The 20,678-nt window shown below is 44.2% G+C and overlaps 1 protein-coding gene and 1 pseudogene across 2 annotated transcripts in view; both read right to left on the bottom strand.

The window, feature by feature from the left end:
* LOC126455702 (probable inactive tRNA-specific adenosine deaminase-like protein 3) overlaps nt 1–20,678 on the bottom strand; it is a 531,452-nt gene that overhangs the window by 141,214 nt on the left and 369,560 nt on the right. The gene's annotated exons all lie outside the window — the stretch shown is intronic.
* Nucleotides 13,341–13,458, bottom strand: LOC126459657 (5S ribosomal RNA; annotated as a pseudogene).

Below are 20,678 nucleotides of genomic sequence, written 5' to 3'. Positions count from 1 at the left end.
TCTTGGGACTGATCGATGAGAGGATACGGAACGATGAACTTATGTCCGTAAATGCATGGTTTCCATGCTAGAGACCATTTATTCAACCGTACACTGTTACAAAGAATGCGATCTGATACGCGCTGTACCATGCAGCCACAGTTACAGTGTGTGTTGAATATGGTTTCCAAGTGAATCAACGCATGCGTGTAAGCGCCGTAACAAGTTCTGTCTCACACGTTCACATCAGCCAGGCTGCATCCGAACAGTGTCAAAGGCAGCATGAATACGCTGCTCCAAGGTCTCAACTTCTGGAATGGGCATCTGCACACACGATACTTCTGAGATGGCCCCATTAGCAGAAATCGCAAGAATTGAGATACGATGAACGAGCAGCCATGGAACTAGACCCCCTTGTCCCATCAATTGACTGGGGAAAACACGATTGAGAAGCGTCAGAACGTTATCGGTGAAGTGGGCTGGAGCACCATCATGTAGCAGCCACATAACCCATCGAATCGTCAATGGCACTTCTTCAGGCAGGGGAGGAAAAGTCATCGGCAAGAAACGCCGATAACTCCGACCTGCTAAGGGACATGAAAGGAGGACTGTTCCCAAAATACGGCTCCCAACTAATCTGGCCCACACATTCCGGCTGCACCGATGCTGAAGATCAGCTGCCACCATACCATGGGACTTCTGCATACTATTCCACAGACGATTGTTACGAGAGTTGAAGATACAACTCCGCGTAAAGGTGGCCTAATCGGTGAATAGGATGGATGAACAAATCCCGGGATCGTAGTTGCCTGATGAAGAAACCAGTGCCAAAATAGCTCCCTATGTGGAAAGTCTGTCCATAGTAAGCCCCGCACACAAAGTAATTGATAAGGATAGTAACAATTGTCATGCAGAATGTTCCAGATGGTCTTCTGGCTTGCTCTGTTCTGGCGGACCAACTGCCTGGCACTGACACAACGGCCGCCTTCCACAGTGTTAATCCCATTTTCCTCCAAGCCTGGTGTCCGAACATTTCGGGGACGTCCTTCATGATTTCCTGCTCCCTGAAACGACCCTGTCTCAGACAAACGGCGAAAGACAGTTGTAAACATTGAATGTTGTGGTTCTTGTCGACGGGGATAGGTCTCCTTGCTGCACGTCACCATTTACCTTTCCATGAGTAAACACCATGCCGGCAAGCTCTCGATTCGAATACGAAACCATTGTGTACAACGCTGCATCACATCCACTACAAGGTGAGTCAGTAACAGAAGTGAATTGGACCCAAAATTACCAATTACTATGGCAGGAGAGGACACAAGAGCATGCCGTACGAGGAACAGTACCACCCTCGGAGGAAACCGTGCATATTGTAACTGTGGCAGCATGGTACAGCGCGTATGTGTGACGAATAAATTGTCTCTAGTATTGAAACCATGGCATTTCCCTACATAAGTTCATTAGACCTTTTTTGTTTCGTATCCTCTCATCGGTCAATCGCAAGAGTTTGTACACGGTGGAAAAAAATTACCTTCTATACAAAATTAAGTTTGTACGGGACCCTCAGCGCGCGATCCTACTTGCACCGGAGCAGTATTTTATTTCAGTCGCGAGTAAACCTTTAGATTCGTGTTCCCTGTCTATATGAGGTTCCATTATTGGTACTGTTCTCTTTGATGTATGATTGTTTGTCAATTCCTTTAGCTCATATTTCATGCGTGATGAATTATATAGATTAATATCAAACTATTGTTTCGCCAAATTTTGAGAAAGCGTAGGGTGGAACGTTTCGCAGTGGGTTGTATTGTGGTTCCAGAACCGGAGAAACATCAGTTCGGCTGTTCAACAATGGGAAGGTGTCCTCCTTCTTCTTTGGTGTGTTTTTGATATGTGTATTTTGATATGTGCAACGAACAAGGAAAGAGTTCTAGCGTGACCTTAACCTCAAGTTTGTGCTGGTTGATTAGATTTTAATTTTGTGTGGACCATCCCAGTCTGTTAAAACGGAAGCGTGAATATCGATTTCGTTGTGTGTGTGTGTGTGTGTGTGTGTGTGTGTGTGTGTGTGTGTGTGTGTTTTAGAGCTCTTTTCAGCAGTGTACAGCACGTAACAAAAATTTGTTGTACAAAACCCACATTGAGACAATGGCAAGAGTCCGTCGGCAGCGGCGTGCGGCATTGAATTGAAGCTTATCATTATGCGGCCTTCTCATCACACTGCACAAAGCTCCCCGGCACTAATGTGTGCTTTGTGCGTTCGCTGATTTGGCGCGTCGCTTTGTAATTTCGGTCCTGCCAGGCATGCTACGGTTCTTCTCTCTCTTCCTCCCTCCCCCCCCCCCCCCTCTTTCTCTCTCACTCTTTACAATCTGGAGGAACTTCCTGGCCGTCGAAAAAGCGAAGTAAAATATACGTTAGTGTTCTCATTCATTTAATTAAACCGACATACTTGTTTCGCACGGGCCAGACTGACATGTAATTTGTACCTTTAACGAACGCGTTAGTATTCCACTTCTGCATGGTATCTACCTTTAATTATTGGGAACTGACGTCAGACAGGTTGAATGGCTGTTAGTTCGATGCAGACTAGACAAGCTTCGTAGGTTACCGCGGCCAGAGTCGGCTGACACAAAAGTTTTCTGAGTATCGTACCGCGTCATAATGAAAAAACTTTGCTGGAGAACCAACGTTTCGGCCACGTTTACTGTGGCCTTCTTCTGGGTCTACTGACGTGCTTTAGCTGTGGAGAGACGCTTATATTTTGTCATTTCCATTTACTGAGCATGACGTTACGTCATAATTTCGAAAGGTCGTCGTCGTGATTGGTCACTAGAGGTGGAAGGAGTGGGAACTTATTATAATAGGTTACGACGGTGGGCGGAATTACAGGTCCAAATTACGTGTTGTCTCTTTCTCATTGCACGGTTTGTATGTTTGGTCCTCATCGGTGAACGAGGCGTGGGCTCCTGTCTTCCTCCTGTTAGAAGTGAGACCGGTACACCGATAGCAATGCACAACCGAAAATGCGACTGTTACATTCGTCTGGGGCAGCACAGGAAGTCTGCAGTGGCCGAACACCGACAAGATTGCGACAAGGAAACCATGTGTGACGAAACTGGTGTACTGGCCAAGCAACCAGCTTTGACGCAACGCAAGATCAGAGATGCCATAGAAATAATAAAAACATCTTTACAACGTGAACAGAGACGATGGATACAAGCTTGCCCCATCCTGGCTGCCAGCCCTCAGAATCCAATAAGCCGCACCAACAACGCCTGACGTGGGCCCTACCTGCGAGTAATTGCCACTTGCGCTCAGTAAGAGGAAAACAGGGGCCCACGCCTCATTCGCCGATAAGCACCAACCATAGTACACAATGCAAGAAGCAATAGACAACAGCACGTCCCCACTCTGGTTTCTCCAGTAAAGATGTTTACGCTTTGACGCAGTACGACGCACAGAAAACTTTTATGTCATAGAGAAGTGATGGTACTGATCCCCCGTGGTACACAAAACGGGTCAGATCTTTGTTGCAGAAGCAACGAAAAAAGCATGCCAAATTTAAAAGAACGCAAAATCCCCAAGATTGGCAAAGTTTTACAGAAGTTGGAAATACGTCGCGTACTTCAATGCGAGATGCTTTTAATAATTTCCACAACGAAATTCTGTCTCGAAATCTGGCACAAAGCCCAAAGATATTTTAGTCATACATAAAGTACACCAGTGGCAAGACACAATCTATACCTTCACTGCGCGATAACAACGGTGAAGTCACTGATGACAGTGCCACTAAAGCAGAGTTATTAAACACGTTTTTCCGAAACTCCTTCACCAAAGAAGACGAAGTAAATATTCCTGAATTCCAATCGAGAACAACTGCCAAGATAAGAAACGTAGAAGTACATATCCTCTGTGTAACGAAGCAGCTTAAATCACTTAATAAAGGCAAGGCCTCTGGTCCAGATTGTATACCAGTCAGGTTCCTCTCCGAGTATGCTGATAAAATAGCTCCATATTTAGCAATTATATACAACCACTCGCTCACAGAAATATACGTACCTAAATACTGGAAAATTGCTCAAGTCACACCAATACTCAAGGGAAGTACGAGTAATCCACTGAATTACAGACCTTAATCACTAACGTCGATTTTCAGTAGGGTTTTAGAACATATACCGTATTCGAACATTATGAAGTACCTCAAAGAAACCGATTTATTGACATATAGTCAGCACGGATTCAGAAAATATCGTTCTTGTGAAACACAAATAGCTCTTTATACTCATGAAGTAATAAGTGCTATCGACAGGGGGTGTCAAATTTTTCGATTTCCAGAAGGCTTTCGACACCGTTCCTCAGAAGCGTGTTCTAATCAAACTGCGTGCCTACGGAGTATCGCCTCAGTTGTGCGACTGGATTCGTGGTTTCCTGTCAGAAAGGTCACAGTTCGTAGTAATAGAGGGAAAGTCATCGAGTAAAACACAAGTAATATCCGGCGTCCCCCAAAAAAGTGTTATAGGCCCTCTATTGTTCCTGATGTATGTTAACGACATACGGGCAATCTGAGTAGCCGTCTTAGATTGTTTGCAGATGATGCTGTCATTTACCGTCTTCTAAAGTCATCAGATAATCAAAACGACTTGCAAAATGATTTAGATAAGATATCTGTATGGTGCGAAAAGGGGGAATTGACCCTGAATAAAGAAAAGTGCGAAGTTATTCACATGAGTACTAAAAGAAATCAGCTAAATTTCGATTACGCGATAACTCACACAAATCTGACGGCTGTAAATTCAACTAAATACTTAGGGATTACAATTACAAATAACCTAAATTGGAACGATCACATAGATAATATTGTGAGTAGAGCAAACCAAATACTGCGATTCATTGGCAGAACACTTAGAGGGTGCAACAGGCCTACCAAAGAGACTGCTTACACTACGCTTGTCCGCCCTATTCTGGAGTACTGCTGTGCGGTGTGGGATCCGCATCAGGTGCGACTGACGGATCACATAAAAAAGTACAAAGAAGGGCAGGTCGTTTTGTATTATCGCGAAATAGGGGAGACAGTGTCACAGACATGATACGTGAATTGGAGTGGCAACCATTAAAACAACTGCGTTTTTCGTTGCGACGGGATCTTCTCATGAAATTTCAATCAGCAGTTTTCTCCTCCGATTGCGAAAACATTCTGTTGGCACCCACCTACATAGGGAGAAACAATCATCACGATAAAACGAGAGAAGTCAGGGCCCGCACGGCTCGTTTTTCCCGCGTGCCGTTCGAGAGTGGAATGGTAGAGAGACAGCACGAATGTGGTTCATTGAACCCTCTGCCAGGCACTTTATTGTGAATAGCAGAGTAATCACGTAGATGTAGCTTGCGTTTAACTCCTACGGTATCACTAACGACAAGCATATTACCGCTTCGTTGGCATGAAGTATTTGTATTCTTTAACAATAAATACGTTCTTGCGTATAATAAATTCATTCCGAAGACTGGTTTGATGCAGCTGTCTGTAGTAGTCGATTCTGTGCAAGAATCTTCATCTCTGCGTGTCTACTGCAACCTATATCTACAGGGTGACGCAGAAATCCGTAAATATTTGAAAGTACACTAATTTACGGAATAATGTAGGTAGAGAGGTAAAACTTGACACAGGTGCCTGAAATGACACGGTATTTTATTGAAACCAAAAGCGACTGCAAAAACCGGCCAACAGTTGGCGCAATCTTCGAGGAAATGAACAGCGCTGCATTTCAAACCGTCAGCGAGACTGGTGCGAGGTAGGCCGACACGTTGCAGGATTACATCATCCCCAGCCTGGCTGATAAATACCCGTTACGCAGGATGGTGCTCCACCCCATACTGCTACACGTGTGAAAAATCCCTCGCGGACATCATTTGGTGAGGATTGCGTGCTGAGCCACCTCTGCCATCGTTTTTAGTCTCCCAGGTTCCCAGACCTCAATCCGTGTGATTGCTGGTTGTCGGGTTACCTGATGTCGCAAGTCTACCGAGATCGTCCGACCACATCACGGCTCTTAAAATACAACATCCGACAGCAGTTTCTCACCGTACCTACTAATACGCTGTACAGTGCTGTTCACAACATTGTCTTTCGTCTACAGGTATTGTTGATGAATGACAGCCTACATGTACAGCATTTGCTATGAAGAACATTTTCTTAGCTAAAAATCAGTTGTTATGCTAATCATTGCTACTCTATATACAGGGTTATTACAAATGATTGAAGCGATTTCACAGCTCTACAATAACTTTATTATTTGAGATATTTTCACAATGCTTTGCACACACATACAAAAACTCGAAAAGTTTTTTTAGGCATTCACAAATGTTCGATATGTGCCCCTTTAGTGATTCGGCAGACATCAAGTCGATAATCAAGTTCCTCCCACACTCGGCGCAGCATGTCCCCATTAATGAGTTCGAAAGCATCGTTGATGCGAGCTCGCAGTTCTGGCACGTTTCTTGGTAGAGGTGGTTTAAACACTGAATCTTTCACATAACCCCACAGAAAGAAATCGCATGGGGTTAAGTCGGGAGAGCGTGGAGGCCATGACATGAATTGCTGATCATGATCTCCACCACGACCGATCCATCGGTTTTCCAATCTCCTGTTTAAGAAATGCCGAACATCATGATGGAAGTGCGGTGGAGCACCATCCTGTTGAAAGATGAAGTCGGCGCTGTCGGTCTCCAGTTGTGGCATGAGCCAATTTTCCAGCATGTCCAGATACACGTGTCCTGTAACGTTTTTTTCGCAGAAGAGAAAGGGGCTGTAAACTTTAAACCGTGAGATTGCACAAAACACGTTAACTTTTGGTGAATTGAGAATTTGCTGCACGAATGCGTGAGGATTCTCTACCGCCCAGATTTGCACATTGTGTCTGTTCACTTCACCATTAAGAAAAAATGTTGCTTCATCACTGAAAATAAGTTTCGCACTGAACGCATCCTCTTCCATGAGCTGTTGCAGCCACGCCGAAAATTCAAAGCGTTTGACTTTGTCATCGGGTGTCAGTGCTTGTAGCAATTGTAAACGGTAAGGCTTCTGCTTTAGCCTTTTCCGTAACATTTTCCAAACCGTCGGCTGTGGTACGTTTAGCTCCCTGCTTGCTTTATTCGTCGACTTCCGCGGGCTACGCGTGAAACTTGCCCGCACGCGTTCAACCGTTTCTTCGTTCACTGCAGGCCGACCCGTTGATTTCCCCTTACAGAGGCATCCAGAAGCTTTAAACTGCGCATACCATCGCCGAATGGAGTTAGCAGTTGGTGGATCTTTGTTGAACTTCGTCCTGAAGTGTCGTTGCACTCTTATGACTGACTGATGTGAGTGCATTTCAAGCACGACATACGCTTTCTCGGCTCCTGTCGCCATTTTGTCTCACTGCGCTCTCGAGCGCTCTGGCGGCAGAAACCTGAAGTGCGGCTTCAGCCGAACAAAACTTTACGAGTTTTTCTACATATCTGTAGTGTGTCGTGACCATATGTCAATGAATGGAGCTACAGTGAATTTATGAAATCGCTTCAATCATTTGTAATAGCCCTTTATAAAGCGCCATCTGTTGGTCATATTGTGCACTTTTTTCGGTTTTCATAAAACATTACTTATTTCAAGCTTGTGTGTCTATTTTCGCCTCTCTAGCTACATTATTCCGTGAAGTATTGAATTTTCAAATGATAACGGACTATTGCGTCATCCTGTATTTGCACTTTCTAACTCTAGTCTGGCTTTAGTCTCCAAAACGCCCTGCCACATCCACCCCCCTCTCGTCTCTGTCAAGGCACACACTTCCCTCCGTTATCAAATTGACGATTCCTTAGTGCTTCAAGATGTTTGTAAACTGGTTTCCTCTTCTCGTCCGAACTATTTTGAAACGGACGAAAATTCCCCTTTGAAGGCTATTATTTTAGTTTCTTACCGAAAGTTTTAGATGGTAGTCCTTGTAATTCCACAGTTAGTATTATCACACCCCGCTGATCTCAGCGAAGTTCTGTGACTTATTTACGATATTATTTTGTTATATGAAAAATGTTAAGTGTCTCAGCATTGTCTTGTACTGTTCTCTTCTGTCATAGGCGGCTTAGTGGCCGGATGAAGTAAGAGGTTGTGTCTCACGATGGTAATTTCGATAAACTGAGCTGGAATAATTTAAATTTTTATCCTATTGATTTGTATTATGCAGTTTACTCCTTGTCTGCATTTTGTAATTCTTAATATTTTTTCAGCAAATACTCGTTGTTGGTCGTCTTAATACGATGGTGCAATGGATTGGCGGCCATTGTCACGCCTTAAATAGTCACAGCACATTCCAGAAACTGAACCTTTCTTCATTTAATTACATGTTAACAAAATCTGATCCGATTCGTGAGCGTTTTTTTACTGCAAAGTTAATTCTGACACAAAACTGATTAATCATCTTACCACGGTCACGCATCATCATGTTGCAGACAGGCCTGCAACACAGGCTTCGCCGATTTCCATCACTGGTCTCATCATTATAATCGCCCTTTCTCTATTCTGACTTCTATATTCACTTCAAACAATAGTACAGTTTACTAAACGAAATGAGGGATTGTATCCTTACATACATGACACAGGCAGTGTATCACAAACTGAAGGTCATTTTATTTTCTGAATAATTATTTGGTCATCAGCAAAGCGTAGAGTATCTATGTGTATATATCCTGGTATTAATCTGACACCTCATTTAACCTCCTGTTTAGGTATGACGTAGCAGGTGGATATAGGATCTCGATCTTTATTAGAAAACACAGCTCAGTCAAGCTAGACGTAAGATTACAAAGAAGACGTGACATGGACGTAGATCACTATCTCGTTACAACATAGATAAATCTGTCGGCTTGATGAAAGCAACAAATAAATTACACAGCACCAAAGAAAACATATTTAATGTAAATATAATACAATAAAACAATGTAATGATAACCAAACAAGCTAGACACTGGACTCGCATTCGGGAGGACGACGGTTCAATCCCGCGTCCGGCCATCCTGATTTAGGTTTTCCGTGATTTCCCTAAATCGCTCCAGGCAAATGCCGGGATGGTTCCTTTCAAAGGGCACGGCCGACTTCCTTCCCCATCCTTCCCTAATCTGATCAGACCGATGACCTCGCTGTCTGGTCTCCTTCCCCCAACAAACCAATCAACCAAACAAGCAACGAAATAATGAACTGAAGTTAGAGAGATTCATATGAAAGTTTGTAGTGAGAGATACTTCATTTTGGGAGTTACATGCGGATGCGAAGTTCCTAAACACACGCATTTTACTATGAGAAGTTTCAGTCAGCCTACCTCGCACCTCTCATCGCGCATGTATAGATCTCACTTCATTTTGTCAAAGTTCGCCATATGCTACAGAAACGAAGGATGACAATTTTTATAGCAGCAACCACGAAACTATCGAAGAAATCTGCAGACATTCAGTGCCATTAGGACGAAAATATTGTAACGTTATACGATTCATTCGAATACAGCCTGTCGAAATAATAACAATTTGTCCGTTCTCTTAGCTGTCCGACGCTTTCCCTGGTTTGCTAGCAACAGATACGCACCGCCTCGCCCCCTTCCGTAAGAGCGGGACAAGACTGACGGCTCCGCTCTTTCGCCGCGGCGCGCCTGAAATATGGATCTGAGCCGGCCTGATTGATTGATGGCGCTTTCATTGTTCACTCTCATTCCCTTACAAATTGGCCGTCGCTGTTTTATTTGCTTCCGCCGCGCTCTCCGTGCCGGCGACATCAACAGAATATCAAATCGGAATCTACTGCGAATTTTCACGCTCATGTTATTCCCTTTCGCTTTGTCGTTGGTGTGGACACTCGAAATGAAATACAACGTTTTGTTTGTTATTTCGTTTTTGAAGACCAACTTTCGTTCGCTTTGAGGGTTGCGGGTGGCATAACATTGAGCTCTACTGAACAGCGTTCGCTGCAAAGGTTGTGAAACGCGAGCTACATGGTGCAGTATAAAATTGCGGATTGCATGCATTGCATTCAGCCTTACCCGTCTTCTACACTGCGTCCTCGCTCTTCAAGCCAAGTGCAATATCGCAACCCCGGATTCAAAGAGCCCGTCAATATCTTCCAAACTCAGTGCAGACTAAGAACTGGTTGAAAATAGGGCTTGATCTATCATGGCATTCGCCTCATGTTAAAAAGCGAGAGACATCATAAAAATTTCATTTTGTATATAAATGAGTCAGACACTTTTAAAATACGTGATTAGTTATAACAGTAATAGGATTATTGGAGTTACTTTCTAACGTAATCATCGCAAATTACGAGGGCGTGCTCAAAATCAGTGCATCCTAAATTTTCATTTGAAAAACGCTTTAAAGGTTTCTATAAAACAAAAGTTATTAACATCCCACATCCTTATTCTTCACGTCTACACATTTATTTCCCGACACATTCTGGCGAGGAACACATTTCTCAGAACGAGAGACAAGTTTGTTGATGTGGTCACTGTAGAATATTTAAAAAATGGTTCAAATGGCTCTGAGCACTATGGGACTTAACTTCTGTGGTCATCAGTCCCCTATAACTTAGAACTACTTAAACCTAACTAATCTAAGGACATGACACACATCCATGCCCGAGGCAGGATTCGAACCTGCGACCGTAGCAGTCGCGCGGTTCCGGACTGAGCGCCTTAACCGCGAGACCACCGCGGCCGGCGAATATTTCACCCTGTAGACGGAGCCACAGCCTCACCTCTGCTTGCACCGATTAAATATTGTCAAAGTGAAGTCCTCGAAGGTGTTCTTTAAGTTTTGGAGAAAGCAGTGTCATGCTAAAGGATAGGATGCTCGATATGTGGACGAACTGTTTCTCGCAGACCGACATAGTTATGTTACACACCGCTATGTTACACGCTACAGGTCGGAGCCATCTAGTGGCAAAGGGCTGCAAATATGTGGACATGAACAATACAGATGAAAAATGTTATTAACGTTTCTTTTATTTATAAAGCTTACAAATCTTTCACGTAGAAAATTCGGAGACAGTACTTTTCAGCACGTCCTTGAACATATTTACATAAATAAATGTAGCAAGTATCCAACAAAATTATTCACGAGTTGAAAAATAAACTACGAAAATGTTCACAATGGATGTTTTTATTCATGTAGATACATTGCTGACACAGTAAACAATTCGAAATAGAAGAACATAAGAACGACTGAGATGACACTGGTGGACATCAACAAAAATAAGATGTCAAATTGTCACTGATAGGTACTCATACGTGGATAATAAACTTATTGAACTGTCACGCAATCCACACGATTTCTCGCAATTACCATTACATATTTCGAGGGCATACCCCTCACTCCAAAACAAGAAATAAAGTCAGTGTAAATAATGTCCCAAAATCCTTAGTTTTTGAGATACAATGTAAATTTAAGATCAATGCATTGAAGGTGAAATTCAACAAACTTAGTTTGTCACCAATAATCATAGTTCATTCTGTTGCATACGCTGGTGATAAATCGAACTAGTCACTTTGTTGATGCATTAAATGTATCCGCAATGGCATTATGTTATTACGGTGACACGTTTATATTTGATGCTTGCGTAAATTTGAGGCCTGAGTGTGTGACTTATGTAGCAGCACTGAATTAGTTCAAATGGTTCAAATGGCTCTGAGCACTATGCGACTTAACATCTGAGGTCGTCAGTCCCCCAGAACTTAGAATACTTAAACCTAACTAACCTAAGGACATCACACACATCCATGTCCTAGGCAGGATTCTAACCTGCGACCATAGCGGTCCCGCGGTTTCAGATTGAAGCGCCTAGAACTGCTCGGCCACACCGGCCGGCTACTGAATTAGTCCACCTACCAAGAGTTCCAGTTAACCATAGCAGAATATTCATTTCATGAGCAGGAAGATATGATTTTTAATGTATGGCCATACAAGTGGTTATGGGCATTATGTTTAAAGGGTGTTTCGGAACGTGCTTCCAGACAGGGGACAGCCCATTCATCTGACCTCTGCAGCGTTCAATGTGGCGTTGCTGATGCGCGATCCATAGCATCAAAAATACTGGATCAAGATGGTCAACTCTTGCGCGTCCACCTGGTTATAAAGCACGCACGAAGTACATTTAGCACAAGACGCGTCAGTTAGCCCGTGATATTGGAAGGATATTCCAAGGACAACTCACGTATCCGTACCGTCTTCAACGCGTGCAGGGTCTTTCACAGAAGAACTTCAGCAAATGGTATGATTTTGAAACTATCGATATAGTTACCATCTAGTTCCACTGATGTCCATCTGTTGCAGAAGTCTTAGTTTAAACACAATGCGTTATCTTGATCAGAACAACCGCCTTCATCCCAATAAGCATCGATTCCGAAAACATGTGTCATGAAAAACGCAACTCGCGCTTATCCTCACATGACATCCCGAAACCTATACATCGAAGCAACTAGATAGATGCAGTATTTCCTGACTTCCGAAAATTGCACCACACAATCGTTTATTAACAAATGGACGATTACACAGTATATCAAACAGCATTTGTGGTTGGATGAGGATTTATCAGTAGGGAGAATGCAGCATGTTATCTTGGATGGAGACTCATCGACAGAAGTAGGAGTAACTCGAGGCGTGCCCCGGGTAAATGTATTGCGACCCTCGTTGTTTGAGTTGTAAGTTAGTGACTTTGTAGACAATATCAATGGTTAACTCAGGCTTTATGCAGATGATGCAGTTATCCATAATTAAGTAATTTCCGAGAAAAGATGTATAAATATTCAGTCAGATGTTGATAAGATTTAAAAGCAGGGAGACGAGTGGCAACTTTCTGTAAATGCTGAATATTTAAAACTGTACATTTCACAGAAAACAGAAACGTGGGATCCTGTCCTACAATATCACTTAAACACAAATGGAACAGGGCGTTGAGCGCCCGAAAAATCGAAAAAGATAGACACAAATGGAAAAGTCATCTCATCCAAATACCTTGATATGAAAATTTGTAGAGATATTCAATGGCTTGATCGTAGGTAAAGCAGACTTCGGTTCATTGATAGGGTACTGGGAGATTTCTTACAAAACACTCGTGAGATACATCCCAAATTGTACTACAGTAAACTCGGTCCGAACAGGCCTTGGAAGGCCCAACGGTACCGACCGTCCGCCGTGTCATCCTCAGCCCACAGGCACCACTGGATGCGGATATGGAGGGGCATGTGGTCAGCACAACGCACTCCCAGCCCTATGTCAGTTTCCGTGACCGGAGCCGCTACATCTGAATCAAGTATCTCCTCAGTTTGCCTCACAAGCGCTGAGTGCACCCCGCTCGCCAACAGCGCTTGGCAGACCGGATGGTCACCCATCCAAGATCTAGCCCAGCCCGACTGTGCTTAACTTCGGTGATCTGAAGGAAACCGGTGTTACCACTGCGGCAAGGCCGTTGGCATCCCAAACTGTACCTCAAGTGCATAGGACCCATACCAAACGGAACTACAGAGATTTTGCGGAGGAGGGGATGAGGAAGGTGAGGGAATACAGAACATTTACAGAAAAGGGCAACACAGATCGTCACAGGTATGTTTCATCCATGAGAGTGCGTGACAGGAATGCTGGAAAACCTGAGCTGACAGATGTCTGAAGATAAACAACTATCCCGTGACAGCCTGCTCACAAAGTTTCAGGAACTAATCGCTCACGCAAGGACTGCGAAAACAGGACTACAATAACTACAGCGAGCTCAGAGGCTTTAAAAAATTACTCTACCCATGCTCCATACGTGAATGGAACAAAGAGGAAGCCTAAAATTTGGTACAATGGGAAATGCTCTCTGCCACGCTCTTCACAGTGTTCTGCTGTTGTAAATGTATGTCAGGAGTTTAGCAGCGCCATGAGATACACTGAATGGAGAGGTGATACCGGAAGCACGAAGAGCGAGAGGAGGCCGCGACAGAAGGTGTCTGGTCAGCCCGCCGGAGGTGCTCATAAGTCAGGCACGCAGACCTCACCCCCGACCCCACCCCCACCGCAAACCCACCCCCGCCCTGCCGGATTCAATAATGCCGACCGCGGGCTCTGCGGCGGCAGCCGCACCTGCTGTCCGCTCGTAATCTCTGCGCGTGCCGCTCCCGCCGCGCATGGAAATCTGAAACAAATATGCCTGCCAAGCACAGCCCGATGTTTTATTTATGACCCGCAAAGCCTCATACACCACACGTTCCCGCTCCCTGCCCGTTTTAAGGCTCTCGTGGCAGGAGAAGACGGCTCTAGAAGACGGCTCACATGCCTGACAGATCATCTGTTCATCGCCAGTCACCTATTTATCGTGAATCCATCGCGTACGTGATGATTTCATGTTACGTAAGACTCTGAAAACACTTTGCGTACGAAGTTCCGCAAGGGCCAGGTAGAAGAAAAAAATAAATAAAAGCTTTTGTCTGTGGAAAAGACATAACTATACATCACTTGGAATATTGCAGATGCCCATCAGTAGTCACTTTCGAAACAAGTAACCATGAACCAGTAGGCTATGTCCTAGTATCAACACGACGTGACTTGATTTAAAACAAATTAGAAAAGTTTCAGATCTGATTCTTCAGACTTAGTAAGCGCGTGATGCAGGGTTGTGTTCCTGTTCCATTGGTTTTCTTTTTCCTTGTGTTTTTCATACAGACGTTGTTTCCTTAATTGTAGGACAAACATTCAGAGATGATGCGGGAGAATAAGTAATAGGGAACCATAGTGTTACGGCGTAAACTCAAGCGCCCGCACGCCAGTCGGGAACGTAAGAGCAGAGAGAGCTGTGAGACGACGCCAGCCAGTTGCACGCTAAAGCCGTCAGCACACGGACCGTGCTGCCGTACGTTAACGTTGAGCGTGCCAAGTGCAACGTGCTGCTGAACGCTCAGGAACGATGTGACTTGTGCATACGGTATATGGTCCTCAACGTGGTATAAACGATCGCAACGCACTCCAGCGGCAGTTTAGGGTTTGTTTCTAGTACGTAAATCACACAGTTTACTCAACGGGTGCGCGTAAAATTCCCACGTTAGCTCTATTAAAACGCACATTTCCTCCATCGTCCACTAAAAGTAAAGTACCATGTCCAATCAATAAGGACTCAGGCTTATAAAAGTTCCATTACAAACAGTGCGGTACAAATTTGGAATACTTCTCCGCATAAGATAAACATTGTTTCATCATTCCCACATTTTAGTAAAACCCCATGGTCAGTCTTACTTGATCAGTTCCTACCCAGTAGCAGAATCTTTGCAACATGTGAATTACGAAGCGTAAAAGAAAAAGGAGCAAAATATCTTTATACAACCAGCGCAAGCTGTCCTGTAGATTAAGCCAATCGAACAAAGTCACTCCTAAAAAAAAAAAAGCTGAACTTATAATTACATAACATCAAATATTATAGTATATACTTATATTAAACTAATAATAAAGTATGAGAACCTAATAAAAACGCCGGCCGCGGTGGTCTTGCGGTTCTAGGCGCTGCAGTCCGGAACCGCGGGACTGCTACGGTCGCAGGTTCGAATCCTGCCTCGGGCATGGATGTGTGTGATGTCCTTAGGTTGGTTAGGTTTAAGTAGTTCTAAGTTCTAGGGGACTGATGACCTAAGATGTTAAGTCACATAGTGTTCAGAGCCATTTGAACCTAATAAAATCGTGAATGTTAGAAAATTTTTTTTGGAAATTCCACGCCGCGAACCACCGCTCCAACAAACAACTCTATATAGGATAGGGATGTTACTCACTACGCTAAACCAACAACACAATCCTTGAATCTACTCATACTATGTTACGGCCTCCTGAAAACCTTAATCGTAATATGTTACTAATTGAAATTTAATTATAACAAATTGTACCAAGAACAATGCGTTTTGGGTGGATCTTCAGTGTGTCGCTGCCTTCAAATAGCCTACTCTCATAATACGCAAGTTACAATAATTCTTTTGCCACGAATATTATGTTTCTCATTACTTTATTGGAACGAATCACAAAGTTAACAACGGGTTTTCCACTGATTCTAAATTGGCTGGTGCTCAGAAACGGCATACATCTTTATAGGCTTGAAATGAATGCCAATATGGCACCTCACCACTCTGTACTGAAGGGAGACGGCGTGCGTGTGACGTAGGTGGCGTTGTGCTATCTCATTGGTCAACGCTCAGGCGCACACTCAGAAGATCTGACATGCCAGATATTGCTCTGCACGTTCGGAAAGACTCTAGAGCGTGCTATTCCACGCTATGACGTCAGAAACTCGGCACGCTCAACGCTCAAATGCACGGTCCGTGTGCCGACGGCTTAACCGACCTCTCTCCAGGACGACAACGCGACAGCAGCGACCTCTATGCGAAGAGAACGTAAGTGCCGCGCCCGACAGGTCACGGACCACTTCTACTGCAGCATCAAGATTTGGCACTTCAAAACCAGCGACTTGGGAATTGTATATACTGAAGGACATTGTTTAGTTTGTCTATCGCCCTTTGCTTGCAACACATCTATGTAAATACCAAGTTATGTATAATAATCATTTCCGCTGCAAACAAAATTCATTAATACGATTTGTTTCAATATTGCCTAGCGATCCGACAAAGCAGATTTTCTAGACACCCCACTGTCGACGACTAGGCAGGATTCAACACATAGAATCTGAAATCATAAGCGAAAGTGATAAAATAAGAAATTCACCATTAGTTCGAAGACGATAAGAACACAAATAAATATATTTGTGAAACCAACTGTATTTATCTGCATAGATGGCACAGCGTGCTACGTTCATGAGAGGTGTTTAAAGTGGCATACCCAGCTGCTACTGAAGCACAATCTTGTTGCACGAAGTTTGGTCATACACATTCTAACAACCTTGTATTGATCGAGTAATGTCAGAGGCAACGAGAATTCTTGGCAGGTGAGCCTCGGCAGTGTTGAAAGGTGTCTCGCACACAAAACTTTTCACATGCTTGACAAGAAGAAACTGCTTGAGGTCATAGCATGTGGAAGAGCTGCCCATGAAACAGAAACAGGATGTCATCTTCCTTCCAAAATTCAGGGAACGTCTGACACAGGTCTTCATGACCAAACTGAGCTCTGGGACGTTGCGTCGCATCTCAAACGTGAGTTTTGCTTTGGACTGGGCTACAGTGTTTGGAGAAAAACGGAAATAGTCGATTGGCCTAATGAGAGGGAGTCTGACTAGGTGGTTAAAACTCCGTTATTACGAAAGGTAAAAAATGGAATTTGTAGTGAACGACGAAAATCGTTTTAAAATTTCTGACTTTATTCAGCAAACATTGACTCTACATGAGTTGTAGCCACGAAATACCAAGCCTATACATAGACACGGTGACTAACTAGCGCCGTAATGTCTATTAAAGGAACCTGTTTGTACCTACTACGTCTGCACCCACGACACGACACGCAAGAATCCTTCGCTAGAGACGGCGGCTGAATTGCTTCCCGGCCCCAGGATCGAACATTAGACCACCAGCGTAGGAGGCCAGCAGCAGCTCCAGCAGCCCCCTAGGCTGCCTGTCCGCTGGAGGGCGGTAAGTCCATAGCATCGGCCCCAGCGGCAGGGCAGTAGCTAGCAGCCGCAGAGACCAGACGCGCTGACTCATGCAACACCTTTGACTAAAAATGACGAGTATTTATATGGACTTGGCCCATCCTTGTTTTTGCTACTGCATCGATTTCTATCATACAAGCCACAACAAACGATGGCTCGGACGTTGTGAAGCATCTAGGTCTCCCAGGCCACAGTGATTCTGTCTTCCTGCTGCATCAATGTTTTGCGCCTTTGGTGCTTCCGTTCTGTTGCAGCGCGTAGTAATCGACACGACTTCTTGAAGACACGACTTGCCTTATAAGTACGTAGCCCCGGAATTCTGGCACAATCAGCTTAACAGCTCATGCATGCAAGTTGCTGATGAGAATAATATTCAGAAGGAGAGAAAATGAAATTGAGAATGTATTAGGTGACGATCATTTCAGGCTCTAGGGAGGCAGTTCTGACGTTGCCTTTGATAATGGATGCAAGGCTGAAGAAAAACCAAGACACGCTCATAGAATTTTCGACCTGGAAAAAGCGCATGACCATGTACAATGGTGCAAGATGTTCGACATTCTGAGAAAAATAGTAGTAAGCTACAGGGAAAGTCGGACGATATACGGTAAGCAGAAGAACCAAGAAAGAACAATACGACCTGAAGAACCAAGAACGAAGAACTCGAATTAAAAATGGTGCACACATGAATGTAGTCTTTCCCCCCTACTGTTCAGTCCATGCTGGAAAGATACCAATGGTAATATTCGCTGATAACAAAGCTATCCTCGATGAGAGTGAAGAAGTATCACAGAATCTGCTGAAAAGAATGAACAGTGTAATGAGTAGAGGTTATGGACTGAGAGTTGATCCAATAAAGACGAAAGTAATGGGAAGTAGCAGAAATGAGAAGAGGTAGAAACTTAACATCAGAATTGGAGATCACAAAGTGCACTAAGTTAGGAAATTCTGCTGCCTATGCAGCAAAATAACACACGGCAATATGGCTGTTGACTTCTGTCTCAGGTTCTTCCTCCGACGTTTGTTTCATGATTTTTTTGACTTTTCGCCAGCATTAGTAGGTGGAACTTCCTAGCAGATTAAAACTGTGTGCCGGACTGAGACTCGAGCTCGGGACCTTTGCCTTTCGCGGGCAAATGCTCTACAACTGAGCTACCCAAGCACGACTAACGACCCGTCCTTACAGCTCCAATTCCGCCAGTACCCCGTCTCCTAACTTCCAAACTTCACAGAAGACCTCCTGCGGATCTTGCAGAACTAGCACTCCTGGAAGAAAGGATATTGCGGAGACATGGCTTAGCCACAGCCTGGGGGAGGTCCCGAGTTCGAGTCTCGGTCCGGCACACAGTTGTAATCTGCCAGGAAGTTTCATATCAGCGCACACTCCGCTGCAGAGTGAAAAATCTCATTCTTTATTAGTGGGTGGCGTTGACAAAGCTTCACCACCAGCATCAATGGAAGGTGAAGCTTTGAGAATGGTAGTCACTCGTGCTGGCGTAATCTCAGGAAAATCATCAAAGAAACATCGGGCGAAGAATCAGAGACAGAAGCCAACAGGCTGTCTGTCAACAAGAGGGCACGAAAGAATTAACAATTTTGTAAAATGAACCATGATGGACGGAGTGAAGACAACATAAAAAGCAGACTAGCATTGACAAATAGAATATCTATGGTGAAGAGATAGAGATTAGTATCAAACAAGGGTCTTAATTTGAGGAAGAAATTTCTGAGAATGTACGTTTGGAGTACAGCATTGCATGGTAGTGAAACATTGATTGTAGGAAACACGTGACAGAAGAGAATCGAAGCATTTCAGATATGGTGCTACAGATGAATGTTGCAAGGTGGACTGATAAGGTACGAATGAGGAGCTTCTCCACAGAATTGGCGAGGAAAGGAATATATGGAAACCACTGACAAGAAGAAGCGACAGGAAGGTAGGACATTTGTTAAGACATCACGGAATAACTTCCATGGTACTAGAGGGAGATATAGAGGTTCAAAACTGTGTAGGAAGACAGAGATTGGATTACATCCAGTAAATAACTGACAACGTAGGCTACAACTGATATTCTGAGATGAAGAGGAATTCGTGGTGGGCTACATCAAAACAGTCACAAGACTGATGACTTAAAAAAAAAAGAAAAAAAAAAAGAAAAGAAAAGGTCCAGTTGTGAGTGGCTGTATCAGCTCCGACCTGAGCCGCTAACCTGGCCTCTTGCATTAGCTCCGACTGCATTTCTTCATACACTACTGGCCATTAAAACTGCTACACCAAGAAGAAATGCAGATGATAAACGGGTATTCGTTGGACAAATATATTATACTAGAACTGACATGTGATTATATTTTCACGCAATTTGGGTGCATAGATCCTGAGAATCAACACCCAGAACAACCACCTCTGACCGTAATAACGGCCTTGATACGCCTGGCCATTGAGTCAAACTGAGCTTGGATGGCGTGTACAGTTACAGCTACCCATGCAGCTTCAACACGATACCACAGATCATCAAGAGTAGTGACTGGCGTATTGTGACGAGCCAGTTGCTTGGCCACCATTGACCAGATGTTTACAATTGGTGAGAGATGTGGAGAATGTGCTGGACAGGGCAGCAGTCGAACATTTTCTGTATCCAGAAAGGCCCGTACAGGACCTGCAACATGCGATCGTGCATCATCCTGCTGAAATGTAGGGTTTCGCAGGGATTGAATGAAGGGTAGAGCCACGGGTCGTAACACATCTGATATGTAACGTCCACTGTTCAAAGTACCGTCAGTGCGAACAAGAGGTGACCGAGACGTGTAACCAATGGCACCCCATACCGTCACGCCGGGTGATACGTCAGTATGGCGATCACGAATACACACTTCCAATGTGCGTTCACCGCGATGTCGCCAAACACGGATGCGACCATCATGATACTGTAAACAGAACCTGGATTCATCCGGAAAAATGACGTTTTGCCATTCGTGCACCCAGGTTCGTCGTTGAGTATACCATTGCAAGCGCTCCTGTCTGTGATGCAGCGTCAAGGGTAGCCGCAGCCACGGTCTCCGAGCTGATATTCCATGCTGCTGCAAACGT

This window comes from Schistocerca serialis, chromosome 2 (assembly GCF_023864345.2).
Source record: "Schistocerca serialis cubense isolate TAMUIC-IGC-003099 chromosome 2, iqSchSeri2.2, whole genome shotgun sequence".
Classification (NCBI taxonomy): Eukaryota; Metazoa; Arthropoda; class Insecta; order Orthoptera; family Acrididae; genus Schistocerca; species Schistocerca serialis.
Note: the sequence above shows the minus strand (reverse complement) of the source record. Positions and strands in the feature narration are given on the sequence as shown.